The 14,125-nt window shown below is 52.3% G+C and overlaps 1 protein-coding gene across 1 annotated transcript in view; it reads left to right on the top strand.

Annotated features, from left to right (window-relative positions):
• Positions 1-80: 80 nt before the first annotated feature.
• Cdh23 (cadherin related 23) overlaps positions 81-14,125 on the top strand; it is a 390,629-nt gene continuing 376,584 nt past the window's right edge. The window contains exon 1 of the mRNA XM_048808827.1: positions 81-469. The gene's annotated coding sequence lies outside the window, so the exon portion shown is untranslated. The remainder of the gene's footprint in view (positions 470-14,125) is intronic.

Below are 14,125 nucleotides of genomic sequence, written 5' to 3'. Positions count from 1 at the left end.
GGGGCGGCGGCGGGAGGTGCGGGAGGAGCGTCAGGAGCGGGCTGGGCGGGGCGAGCGGGGCGGAGGCAGCGAGGGAAAGTTGATCGCGGACTTGAGCACCGGCTGTGGCTCGGAAGAGAGGGCGCGGGCGGCTGGCGTGATGCGTGGCCAGAGAACGCGTCCGACGGCTGCCGGGCGCTGAGCCGGCGGGGCGGGGCGGCCGGCCCCGGGAATGGAGTGCGGGGGTGCAGAGCCTCGGGACGTTCGGTGTGCGCCTAGTCCGAGTCCGCGGTGCGCCTGAAGTTGCAGCTGGCGAGCGGCGATCGGGCGGCCCGAGGGACCGGAGAGCTGCCGGCGCACCGCGGATGAGCCTTCGTGCCGGCGGCGAGACGCGGCGGTGGCCAGGGCCCGAGCAGGCGGCCCGCGGGGGCGGATCCGGCGGAGAGGAGAGCCCGAGGCGCGGCGGGGCGCCGCTCCATTCACGCACACGGTACCCAGAGTCGCTCACCGCCCCTTCCCTCCCTGCTTCCCTCCCTTCCTCGCGCTGTTCGCCAGCCGCGCGGCAGGAAAGTTGGATCGCGGGGTTGAGACCGCAGCGGCCAAGCCACTTGTTTCCGTCGCGGCCATCACCCGCGGCGGGCGCCCGGGGCCTCCTGCCCGATGCCCCTGGCCCAGGCCCTGCGCCTCGCTCCGAGCCCGCGGACCGACGCGCGGCAACTTTAATTCCCGGGAACTCTAATTCCCTCCGCCTTGGCCTTGGGAGGACACGCACCCACTCCCCACCCTCGTTCCGGGACCGCGAGTATTCAGGTGCTTTTCTCTATGCGCAACAAAGAGGGTCCAGGTCTGGGTGGGGAAAATTTCGGGGATAAAGAGGTCGTTAGGCTCCAAGCCGGTCCCTTCTGGGCTCTGGGTCCCTATTTGGACCGTGGATATGGGGCGTGGCGCACCTCCACGGCTGGGTGGGCAGTGGCGCTGGAGGAATCTAAAATCACGTAGCTCTCCTCTCCCCTCACCCCCTTCCTAAGCCCACGGAAGACCCCAAGGGACTCTTGTAACCTCCCCAATCCGGTCCCACCATGAGAAGTCGCGCCCCTCGCAGCGCTGAGAGCCTCGTGCGGCAGCTCACTCTCAGTTTCCCGTGCCCTGGAGCTGGCCGGCTACCGGTGGTGGTAGCGGTGGCTGGCGGTCCCCAGGGGCTCGCCACGGGAGCATTACTCCTCTTCTCCCGGCAGCTTAGCCCGGGACTCGTGCAGAGTCCGCGCATTCCAGGGTGGCGGCAGGGCCAGCCAGCGGGCACTCAGTGCCTTCTTTCCTGGAGCGGGCACCTGGAGCCCTTGCCTCTGTGCAGAGAACGGAGATCCAGTGCCCTGCTGCCTCTAGCCGCCGCACCTCTGCGACCCCAGCCCCAGCCCTGTTGCTGTCGGGCCTACGAGAGGAAATTAGCCTTTCCTGGGTAGGAACACGCCTCCACCCTTCCCAGTAACACAGAAAGCAGACCTGCCTCTTCAGAGTACTTGCCTTCTGGGACCAGAGGGACATTGACCCTAGCCTTTCAGCTTCTTAGCAAGTGCCCCCAACCCAGTTTGAATTCGAAATAAACTGGGAAGACACAAGGATTGTGTGTGTGTGTGTGTGTGTGAACGTGTTTGTGTGCTGGGTGGAGTCAGACCCTTGCATAGGGAAGAATTAGGCTGTGGGGTGGGGGTGGGTGCCTCCAGACTGACTGGGGCCAGGTGCAAGGTGGCGATGAGTCAGCCCACGGTTGGGGAGAGCTGGCTTGGATGAATGCTTGGTTCCTGGTGCAGGGATAGGCGCACTGCGGTCTGCACCTGAGGGTGAGGGGCCAGATGTCCCTGCTGAGGAGGGGCTGGGAAGGGGCACCTTGGCTGGAGAAATAGCCATGCTTGAAGCTGTTTCTCCAGGGCTGGGCAGGGCAGGAAGGCCGACTTGCCTGCATGGCAGAGAGCTAGAGTACACCTTGAACTGAAAAGGTGGCACTACAGAAGTGACTGGTGTGAACAGAAACTCTGCCCTGCTGCTGGAGAACAGCCAGGGTGGGAGGCCCCCAGCCAGCGCCCTGGCCTTGGCGGCCCCAACCACAGGTCTGCCTTGGCCTTCCTGGGCTATAAATAGCTGTGCTCCTCACAGCTGCTTATCAGAGTGCTGGATTTGAGGTTATGGTGACTGATGGTCCTGGTTGCCTCCAAAACAGCTGCCCCACCCTAGGAGCCACCTTACCTTGTCACATTACCATTTGAGGTTCATTTCTTTGAGCTCAGTGTTTTAAAGAGCACCTTTCTGAAGTGCTGATTTAAAATGCACCTCCTTCTGGGAGGCGGAGGTCTCACGGCACCTGGCAGCTCTGAGTTGACCCGCAGCTTTGAGTGGAGCCTGTTGACCCGCAGCGTCTGTATCACCTAGGAGCCCGTTAGGAATGCAGGTGCCCTTAGCTTTCCAGGGAATGAGCATTGCCCAGCCTCTTGGGGGCAGCCTGTCGAACAAGGCAATGGATTGAACACCAGGGTGAGAACCAGATGAAACTTCTTCGCCTGGACACTTGTGCTACACTTAGGTTAACCATCTGCTGCTGGCTTCTCGAGGTTGTACCTGCTAATGCCACAAGGCTGTCTGTGTTTTGGGGGCCTTTAAGCAGATCCAAGTGTCAGCTCAACTGTCCATGCAATTAGTACCTTGATGTGGGTGCACACGGGCCTGGAAGAGGCGGGCAGGGAGCCTACTGCACGCGCTCTGCCTCCAGGGCTCCTGGGGCAGAAGCAGAAGAAATGAAGCAACCCTTCTCCACCTCGTCTACTCCTCCCAGATGGGTGGCCATGGGATCTGGAGAGGGAGAGCTGCTTAAGGCCAACTTGGGACAGCCCACACAGGGGGAGATACTGGCTAGGCTCCCCCCCACCCAATCTGGACTGGACATACCACCTCTACTGCCCTGGAAGGTCCTAAGCTCTGAGGTTGATACCAAGGAATGGTGGCAGGACACCCCCTGGTCCTCTAGAGAAACAATGATGATGACCCAGGATGGCCTGAAATTTGGATCAGAGACCTGGTGGAGCCCTGTGTCACAGATGGAAGGTCATCATGTGGCTCCCACACCCTAGCCCTGCCAAAAAGAGCACCATTTCCTCCTCAGCTAGCCTCTGCAGGAAGAGGGCAGCTCTGTCAGGTGCCACGTGCCTAGGAGAAGCTGAGGATGCAGACTGGTGTGGTCATGGGTCTTACAAAGCATGACGCCATGTGAAAGCATTCTTTCATTGCTTTGAGAATCAATGAGTTAACATGTCTAGGTGACGGGCTGGGGTGGTGGCTCCGTGGTAGGGTGCTCGCCTAGCATGCGTGAGGCCCTGGGTCCGATTCTCAGCACCACATAAAAAATAAATAAAGCAAAGGTATTGTGTCCATCTACAACTAAAAAAAAATTTTTTTAAATGACTTAGTGAATAAAGTATTACAGTTTTCTTGAACCTTTGGGTTTTAAAACATTCAGTGTTCCATGTATATAGATGGTTTTAAATATTAATTGCTTTTGGGCTGATTGGTTTCTTATTCAATGATAGTTTTTTTATTATTCATTTTGTTTTATGTTGAGCTTTGATTCGGGCTCCTCTCAGTATTGGGCCCATGCTGTTTGTCATTAGTAGGTGAGCAAGGTCACTTGTGAATGAGACCCTGCTGGATGGGTTATTTCAGGGTGGGAGTATTTTGCTTTTGGTGGAAAAGGCGAGGGGATTGGGTTCATTCTCCAGTTCTCCAGAAGAATCTGTATTTCTGCACATTCTGTGGGACACTGCTCTGGAGTCACGACTCCCGGGAGCCTTCTGGGCCCCCAGGTGGGGGAGGGCTTCCTCCCAGCCTGTGCCCCTCCCTCACTGTCCTTCCTTGATGATGCTTCTCCCTGCTCTGCCCGGTGCTATCCCCAAGGCTCAAGCTGTGTCTCTCCTCCTTATCTCCCCAGGGGGCCACCATACTAGGGAGTGGGTGGGTGCTCCATCACTGGAGAACTGAATGGGTACTGTCAGGTGATGGCCCTTCGCCTTCTCCAGCCCTAGTACTAAGTGAGCATCGACACACTAAGCACTTCTGTGTCTATAAGCAGTTCCAACTGTTCATGTTGGTTATTCCCAAGGAGAGAGTCTGGTGCCCATCTTGCTAGACTCCTGGCTGTAGGCACGTGATCTTGGAGTTGGGGCCTCAAACTCACATGCCTCGAGGGGCTAGGATACAGACAAAGGGTAAAGCAGGGCCAGATATAAGACAGTAGGGAGTGGTGGGGACTGCGGAGAACTGAAGGGCTCCTAGAAAAGGAGCAGCTGTAGGCAAAACCCTTCTATGTGACAGATATCAGAATAATGGTTCCCCTGGGACTTTCATGACCAGGACACAAGAGGTGCTTCTGGGGTGCTGGAAATTTCTATAGCTTGATATGAATGTCTACAAAAATTTTTGTAAAAGAGCCAATTCACAAAACATGAGAACATTTATGGACCATATTTATTTGGATTCAGTATGCAAATAGCTCTGTAGAGTCCCATAGGGCAGGAAATGCACATTGTCACCAACTTCACTGTCAGTGAGAAACTGGCATATTGAAGAAGTGCCACAAGAAGATGACTTTCTAGGCTTCCCCTGTGAGGTGTGATCCAGTTCTGTCCTGGGGAGTGGGGTCTCTGGGTCCTGTAGTGGCTCTGAGGTAGGTCTGTACTTCTGAGCCTCAGGATTTGTGCTCTTGGGGCTGTGTCATACTCAGATAGGGAAAGGTCCCTTGGCTGGTGGAAGGGGAGTGGGAAATGTCAAAGACTCTCTGAGGCTGTGTGGCTGAGGGTGACACCGTGCTTGGTTTTAGCACTTATATTGTTCTAAAACCCCTCCAGGGCCAGCTGTGACTTTGATCATCACTCTTTCCCTTCATGATTTTTATAAGGCAGCTGGGGGGCAGGCAGAACTGGGGTTGGACAACAGTTCTGCTCTTGAGCTCTGAAGCCTTGGCTCTGGCATAAAGCTTTGCTCAGGCCTTAGTTTCCTCATCTGTAAAATGGGAATAATTGTGGGGCAAGGTAGTGAACACCTGTAATCCCAGCGGCTCAGGAGGCTGAGGCAGGAGGATCACAAGTTCAAAGCTAGCCTCAGTAACTTAGCCTGAGGCCCCAAGCAACCCAGCGAGACCCTGTCTCTAAATAAAATATATAAAAAGGGCCGGGGATGCAGGGCAGTGATTAAACGCCCCTGTGTTCAATCCCCAGTACCTTAAAAAAAATAAAAATAAAAAAACCTGAAATAATTTTGAGTTGCTTCGCAGGCTCACGGTGGGCCTATAGAAAACCTGGCACATAGTATATAAAGCACAATATGGTTACTTTTTTATTTCCCTTTTACTGAGTTATGTGTTAGGCACATTCTATTCTGGCAAAAATAGGTGAAACCTCCCCTGGTTTTCAGAGCTTGACAGTTTCTAAGTTCATAAATTCAGTTCTGCCTGAAGACTGAGTGTGTGCGTGTGTACACTCAATATTTGTATCGCTAGTCCTGTAACCGGGAATTACTTACTGATAACGTTTACAAATCCAGTAGATTCATATGAAAGCCCATATCTGGGCATTTCTGATTAGCACTGGTGACCTCTGGTCCAGGTTCTCGGTTGACAGCTGTTGGTTGGCGCTGGGTTGTGGTTATCGCTTTAATTTTATTTAAAAATTCTTTCATTGAGGAATCTGTGCACATCAGGGGGTGAGCAGACCCTCAATGCCAGTGGTGGATTTTCACACGTGGGTGCACCTGTGTGACCCCCCCCATCCCCGCCAAGGAGACACAGGAGGTTCTAGCACCTTGAGGGCTCCCCCCACCCCTGTCCCTCCCAGACCATCTCATTCCACTCCCAGTAATGCCTCTGACTTTGCTGTGGTTCCTTCATGCGTGAGTGTTGCCCACAGCCTCCTTTTAAGTGGCTTTGGGTGAGTCTGCAGCCCTCAGTTCTCGACAGTCCCTACCTCTCCCTGTCACCTCATATGGACCCGCTTTACCATTTTTGCTAGTTCCTAGCCCCTTTGGCCATCTGTGTTTGCGACCTCCTCTCGGGGACTGAGGAGTCCAGAGCCCAGCTGGTTCTGCCACTTTACAGTGGAGGAAACTGAGATGAACTGGCCCGGGTGGTGGCCGGTCAAGGGCAGAGCCCCGCTCCCCCCGCCCCAGCAGCCCAATCAGTGCCCCTGAGCTTCCTGCAGATCATCAGCGGGAGAGGGAGGAGGCTCTTGGGGGCCGCGCCTTCCTGGAGATGCGTCTTCCCGAGGCAGGCTGTTAGCGGCCCTGCCATCCTCTTTAAAGGCCATCTTCCATCTGGAGAGGACCTGAGATGCCATTTGTGACAAGGGCCCGCGTGCTACCTTGATTGTGTCTGTTGCTGAGAGAAGGCTGTAATTTGGGAGCTAGTGGAAGTGAAGGGGGAAGGGAAATAGAGCAAAGAGCCGGGGCGGAGGAGGAGGGGACAGGGCAGCTGTGACCCTGACGGGGTGTCCATGTGTATCACTAGTACTGTCCCCAAGGAATGCTGACTGTTCCCGGCCTTGCCAGGGTTGAGGCGAGTCTGCTCCAAGTCCCTCCAGAGACACCCACTGGCTGGCCCTGCAGAGAGAGGATCCTAGCCACCATTGCCCCCAGGCCCCACGTCCCTTCTCCTGCTCTGAGCTGCCCCTGGATCTGGAGAAGCCGATTTGCCTTTCTTTTCTGGGGCCAGGATTGTGCTGAGCCCATTTTCAGAGAACCAAGCTGACGAAACTCTGTGCAGGGGTCTCTCTGCCCCTCCGTGGTGGTCTCAGGCTTTCTCCTTGCTGGAGAAACATGGGTCTGCAGCCATCAAAAAGCCAGAACATGCTGACAGGTGAGGGGGGTGGCTTCCAAATCCATCCTCTTTTGCGCTTAGGGCCCCACATCTGCCATCAGGAGAGGTCCTTCCTTCAGCCATCCAGCCATCCGATACTGAGCATGTGCCAGCCTCTGTCTCATTGCTGGGGACTCATGCTGAGAATCTACAGCAATCCTGCCCACCAGAAATTAATGCAAGCCACGGGTGGAGTTCTGAATTTTCTAGTTGTCACTTGCAAAAAGTTAAAGACACAGGTGCTATTACTTTTGGTAATTGATTTTTGCTTTATCCAGTGTGTCCAAAATGTTGTTGCTTCAACATGTAATCGATAGCACAATTGATTGACGCTTTTTTTTCCCATAAGAAGTTTCAGGATCGGGTGTGTATTTTGCACGTGGAGCACATCCTGATTTGGACTCACTGTGAGCTGGTTTTCTAGAGGCCTTCCACCCAGGCCTCTCTTTCCAAGCCCACTTCAGATGCTCAGAGGCCACATACAGTGGCAGCTACTGTCTTGGTTGGGGACAAAGACGATAAACACACCAAAAAGACAACCACGGATGGGGACGGGGACGGGTGCTCTAGCGAACACCAGGTTCCTGGTGTGCCAGGGGGAAGTTGGGGTGGCCAGGGGAGGTTTCTTGGAGGCTGGGATGGGAGTGGTAAGAAAAAGAGGTCACGTGCCCACTTAGTCTCCCCCAGAACCCCCAGCTCCAGACACCACTCTCGCAGTGTGTGGAATGCCATGTGCCCTCTCCATGGGACACTGGGGACTGACGTGGAGGGCAGCCTGCCATGGTTAACATATTTTAGAGAAGTTGGAGGGCGCTTAACTACTGAGCCATATCCTCAGCCCTTTTAAAAATATTTTATTTAGAGGCAGAGTTTAGCTGAGTGCTTAGGGCCTTGCTGAGGCTGGCCTTGAACTTGAAATCCTCCTGCCTCAGCCTCCCTAGCTGCTGGGATTACAGGTATGCACCACCACACCCGGCTTGCACTTTGGAGATTTCTAAGCATGGGGGTGAGGCGGGGGGCAGGCCACTGGAAAATGCAGAAAGTTGGGTCGACATGGAACATTTTTTGCAGACCTGTCCTGTCGACAGGGGATTTGGATACCACGGGGTCATGTGGGGCTGAGCCAGCTTGGAGGCCCGTCTCCTCTCTCATGGGTATGTGTTGTGGGGCTGGTAAACCTTCCTCATTGTGACTGGTCCTGGGCTGAGGGTGGACCTGCAGGTGCCTATCACAGGTGCTGGGGCAACTGCACATGCTCACCTTGTCCAAAGGGGGCGCTGCTGCTACCGTTTTGCCTCTGTTGCTAAGGCTTGTGGGCAGAACAACTTTTGGGCTGGCCAGACCCTTTGATGCGTCAAAGGTGTCCAGAAATCCATATTATAAAAATAAAGCCAGTTAAACTCTCCCTAGTGTAAATGTTACCAATTACTTCAAAGATCTGAGAACACCATGAGGCTTTTCATTCATTCAGCAAACACTTACTGTGTGCAGGCACGGTTCTAGGCTCCTGAGTGTCAGCTCCCTTGCCCTCAGGACGTGGGTGTCACGAGGAAAACCCTTCAGCTGTGGGTGGCCTGTGGATGGCCAATTTGTGACCTCTGTCATATACTTAGTATCAGAGCTGACAGTCATAACAAGAAGCATTTATAAAGCACCTACTGTATGTCAGGCCCTGCACTCAGCACTTCACCTGAAATACCTCCCCTGCTCCATGTGACAACTCCATGTGACAACAATATGCTGTTCCCATATTTTATAGGTGATAAATCTGAGGCACAGAGAGGTTGAGCAGTCTGCCCAAGGCCCTACTGCTAGCAGCCGGTGGGGTGGGCTTGAGCCTGTGCGTTGGACCTTAATCACGATTGATGCCCCGCCTAGGGAAGGCTGAGCCCAGTTGGGAACAGCTCAGAAGGGACAGAAGTCCCACTTCAGGCTCATGGGCAGTATCAGGATCTGGACAGGGGTCTGGGTCAGCCCCTTTCAGTCTGGCCCTGGGGGTGTGTTTATTGCTTCTGGACTTCACCTGTCATTGACCTTGGCTGAGCTGAACATCTGGGTGCCTACAGCATCCGGCACGGGGTGCAAGAGAGTGAGGCTGAGGGTGATTTAAACCCCCATGGGAGCGAGCAAGGGGCCTCTCAGCAGGGCAGGTCCCCCCTGGGAAGCCCACATACTTCAGCTCTCCCTGTCTGTAAAATTAGGGTGTTGAAGGCAGGGGGTCCTGACATTTGTCACAGCCCCCCGTCCCCTGCTGATACTCAGGAGCCTAGAACAGTGCCTGCACACAGTAAGTGCTCCATAAGTGTTTGCTGAATGAATGAAAAGTCTCATGGTGTTCTCTGCTGTTGGCCAGGATGGCTCAAGCTGCCCATGGTGTTTCTGGCCAAGTACGTTCAACTGTCCCCAGGCGGGACTGTCTGGGTCTGGGCCCTAACGACCTCGTTAGAGAATCCGGATTTTGTATTTGGATCGTGTTGGTGTGCATGGCAACCACAGGCAGTGGGACCCGCGTGGACAGGGACATGTGTCAAGACTTTCGTTACGGTCCTGTGTTGACCCAAGCGCCTGAATTCTCAGGATCAGTGTCACATCTGTAAAACAGGAAAAGAAAACGCCCCTTCAAGGGTTCAGTCCACAGGATGCGTGGCAGAGTGAACTGTGGTGCATGTCAGTCATGGTAAATAAATACACATGTGGCCTTTTTATTAATTGTCACTCTATCAATGACTTAAATTACATGGAATTTACAAAATATATGTAGATATTTAAATAACACGGCAATCTCCAAACCCAGAGAGCGACCTTTCCAATGGCTCAGGCGTGTTCTTCACGCCTATCAGATTGATGTCCATCCTTTTGGGAAGAGGGACAAGTCAACAGAGGTTTATTAAGCGCCTGCTCTTCATGGGACACCATGCCAGATACAGAAGTGGGTAAGGCATGGCCCTTGCAGGAGCTGCCACACTTATTCTGAGGGCCATGTTTGGGACAGTCACTTCAGGGTGTGTGTGTGTGATATGGTGGGTGGGGTGTGTGTGTCGTGGCTCCTTCTGGAAACCTCAGCCTCTTGTGCCTGGCTTCACCAGAAGCGCTGCTGGGGACTCAGTTACTTCTCCAGAGGCTCCCTCCTGGGAGAGAGACGGAGGGGGGTCTGGTGCGCAGCGTGGGGCGCCTCTGTGGGCTGGACTGGCCAGCCGGCTGACCTGCCAAGCCAGGCCTGCTGCTCGCCCAGGGGCTGTTGGAAACTGGAGCTCGTGCCGGAAGAAGGGAGCCCATGAATAATACAGCGGGAGGGAGGCTGTTAAGTAGGTGACCTCGTTGCACCTGCGTGTTTCACAGCTTCCCAAGGAGCACCTGCCCGGGTGTCAGGGCCAAGGGCAGAGGGAATGGGAAAGGCCTGGAGGAGACTCGGCTTCTCAGTTCCCCCTTCCTGCTTTCCTTTCAGTTATAGTTTTTTTTTTTTTTTTTGTACCAGGGATTGAACCCAGGGGCTCTCAACCACGGAGTCACACCCCAGCCCTCTTTATTTTCTATTTTGAGACAAGGTCTCGCTAAGTCATTTAGGGCCTCACTAAATTGCTGGCCTCGAATCTGCAATCCTCCTGCCTCAGCCTCCCGAGTTGCTGGGATTATAGGCCTGGCCACTCTTCCTTTCCTTTCAACCGCCTGGCTTGCAAGTCAACTGTCCTGACTGCTCCCGCTCCTTTCTGGCATTGACCTAGAAGGCCTGGACTGTGTGTGCTTGCTGTATGTGTGTCTGGGCAGGTGTGCTGGCTGGGTAGAAGGCCCCCTCTGGTGCCCTGCTCCCAGGTCTATTCCGGGTCTGCCTGCTGGGCCCAGCATCTGCCCCTGGTCTCTGGTGTAGAGAGGCATGTCATCTTTGCCAAGGTGGCCCTCCTCTCTGGGCTATTTCTGGCCATGGTAGAAATAGAAGCCTCCTGGGCAGGGCTTTGTCTCTGGAAGCTTCCGCTTCTGACAAGGGGGAGCTGTCTGATGTGAGGGGCGGGATACCTGTCTTTCCCTCCTAATGCTCTGGGGGCCGCCACTTTAAGTGCCTGTCCCTGGAACCCTGGCTCCCGCAGCCAGCCCAATACAGGCTGCTGCAGCCCCCAAACCTCCCAGGCGGGCAGAGAATGTCCCTAGGCAGAGCCACGCTCCTCTTATTTAAGAGCCAGGGACACGAGATCTCACTGCAGCAGCGGGGGTCAGAGGCGGGCCGGGGAGACCGGTGGTGAGTCGGTGAGGGGTGGAGGGAGGCAGAGGTCAGTTCACTCCCAGAGCAGGGCTCTCCCTTCCCAGGGGCTTTTCCTGACCCCTGGCCTGGAGGTGGGACAGGAGTAGTTGCCTCTGACCTCCGCTTTTGTCCTGAGAGCTGTCAGCAGAGACCTGACCCCAGGGAGCTCCAAACCCCCCTGGGCAGGGTTGGAAAGGGACCTTCCCCAAACCACGCTGCAGCTCAGCCCGATTCCCGGAGACTCGGGAGCCCAGGCCCAGTGGCCAGGGCCCACTGTCCTCCTCCCGTCTGGTGGCCTGGGAACAGGCCTTCAGGAGGTGACAAACTCCGGGACACACTGACACTGTCCAACAAATGTTATTTTTGTTTTTATGTCACTGTTCTCAGCTCCTGAGTCCTGGGAGCTCTCGGTCTTGGGGGTGACAAAAGTAACAATCGTATCTATGAAAAAGACGATGTAGCCTGTCAGCCCAGTGGCTGCGGAGGCCGAGGCAGGAGGAACTTGAACTCAAAGCCAGGCTCAGCAAAATTGAGGCCCAAGCAACTCAGTGAGACCCTGACTCTAAATAAAATACAAAGTCAGGCTGGGGATGTGGCTCAGTGGTCCAGTGCCCCTGAGTTCAATCCCATTACCCTCCGCCCCTCCCCCAAAAGCCTATGTAGATTGAAAAGGGAAGTCCTGGAAGACTTCCTGGAGGGGAGGTCCCCTTGTCCCCAAGCTGTGGCTTTCCTCTGTGTCCCTCCCTAGCACTGTGTTCCCCCTGGTAGGGGGGCAGAAGAGAGCCAGGATGGATCAGCAGTTAGTAGCACTGATGTTGGTGCCAAACTGACCCGGAAATTGTCAGGCAATTTTTAGTTGAGGTATAACATCCAGAAAGGCCTACCAATTGTATGTGTCCAGCTCACGTGATCACAGTGACCATTCCCATCTAAGTGCCTCCCCAGGCCAACAAAAGGGATTATTGGAAGCCATGTCATATTACTCAAAGGTCACTCTCTCCTGTGTTCTAACGCCTGTTCTAGAATGAACACAGGTTCATTTTGCTTATGTATTTATTTACTTTTTATGGTGCTGGGGATCAAACCCAGGGTCTGCAGCATGCTGGGCAAGCATTCTACCATTTAGCTACCTCCCCAGCCTTATTTTTAGGTTTGTATAAATTGAATCACACAGTGTGCAATCTTCGTGATACTTTCTTCACTCAACTTGTTGTGAATTGGTCCTGTGTACAGTTAACATATGTTCATTTTCATTTCTGCATAGTATTCCATAGTGTAAATATACCACAATCTCACAATCTACCCGTACTATTGACAGACAACTGAGTTGCTTCTAGGCTTCTTTTCTGGTACTGGATGTTAACCCCAGGGGTTCTCTACCACTGAGCTACATCCCAAGGCCTTTTTATCTTTTATTTTCAGATAGGATCTCATTAAGCTGTCATGGTGGGCCTCCAACTTGTGATCCTCCTGCCTCAGCCTCCTGAATAGCTGGGATGCAGGCATGTATCACCACACCTGGCTTCCAGTTTTTATCTATCACAAAAAAGACTGCTATGAACATTTGTGGATATGTGTGTGTGTGTGTGTGTTGGCATACACATATGTATATGCAGTTCTCTTGATATTTTTCTGACTTTGTATCAATACAAGCTTTCTGTGGTCTTGATATCTGATACTATAAATCCTCCAGTTTTGTTCTTTAAAATTCTTGTTTATTTTTGGCTCTGTGCATTTCCATATAAATATTAGAATCAGCTTTTGAAATTCCATAAGACCCTGCTGAGATTTTGATTGAGACTGCCTCAAAAATTTGCCCATTGATTTGACAAAAATTGGCATCGTCATAATATTGAGTTTTGCAACCCACAAATGCAATACTCCTCTATTTGTCTAGATCTTAAATTTTTTTCTTTCTTTTATTTATTTATTTTTTAAATACATGACAATAGTGGAATGCATTACACTTATTATTACCCATATACAGCACAATTTTTCAAAACTCTGTATATAAAGTGTGTTCATGCCAAATTATGCCATTACACATGTACTCTTTTTTTTGCATTACAAGTACAATTCTAAATACACATATATACCACAATTTTTCATATCTCTGTTTGTATATAAGGTATGTTGGCACCTAATTCAAGTCTTCATACATGTACTTTGTATAATGATGTCCATCACATTCTACCATCCTTGCTATTCCCCTTCCCCCTTCCTTTCCCTCCCACCCCTCTTCCCTATCTAGAAATACATCTTCCTCCCATGCTCTCCCTCCCTACCCCACTTTGAGTCACCCCCCCTTATATCAGAGAAAACATTTGGCATTTGTTTTTTGGGGGGGATTGGCTAACTTCACTTTGCATAATCTTCTCTAACGCCATCCATTACCTGCAAATGCCATGATTTTGTTCTTTTTTAGTGCTGAATAATATTCCGTTGTGTATAAATGCCACATTTTTTTTATCCATTCATCCATTGAAGGACATCTAGGTTGGCTCCACAGTTTAGCCATTGTGAATTGTGTTGCTGTAAACATTGATGTGGCTGTGTCCCTGTAGTATGCTGTTTTTAGGTCCTTTGGGTATAGTCTGAGAAGAGGAATAGCTGGGTCAAATGGTGTAGATCTTAAATTTCTTTTAGGAATTCTTTTTAGTTGTCTGTGTAGCAGTCTTACGTGTCTTTGAATAGATTTATTTCTATGTGTTTTATGTTTTTCTGATAACATCGTGATTTTTTTTTCTCATTTCTAATTATTTATTTGTCATATAGAAGTACAGTTGAGCCGGGTACCATGATATATGCCTGTCCTCCCTGTGGCTCTCAGGAGGCTTAGGCAGGAGGGTCAAGAGTTCAAAGTCAGCCCTAGAAACTTAGTGAGGCCCTAAGCAACTTAGTGAGACCCTGTCTCAAAATAAAAAATAAAAAGGCCTGGGAAGTGGCTCATTGATTAAGGGTCCCTGGGTTTAATCCCCAGTGCCAAAAAAGAAAGAAAGAAAAAAGAAAAGCCTAGTTGATTT

The sequence above is a fragment of the Marmota marmota genome, unplaced genomic scaffold (assembly GCF_001458135.2).
Source record: "Marmota marmota marmota unplaced genomic scaffold, marMar, whole genome shotgun sequence".
In the NCBI taxonomy this organism is placed as follows: Eukaryota; Metazoa; Chordata; class Mammalia; order Rodentia; family Sciuridae; genus Marmota; species Marmota marmota.
The sequence above is the reverse complement of the archived record's forward strand: the minus strand, read 5'-3'. Positions and strand labels throughout refer to the sequence as shown.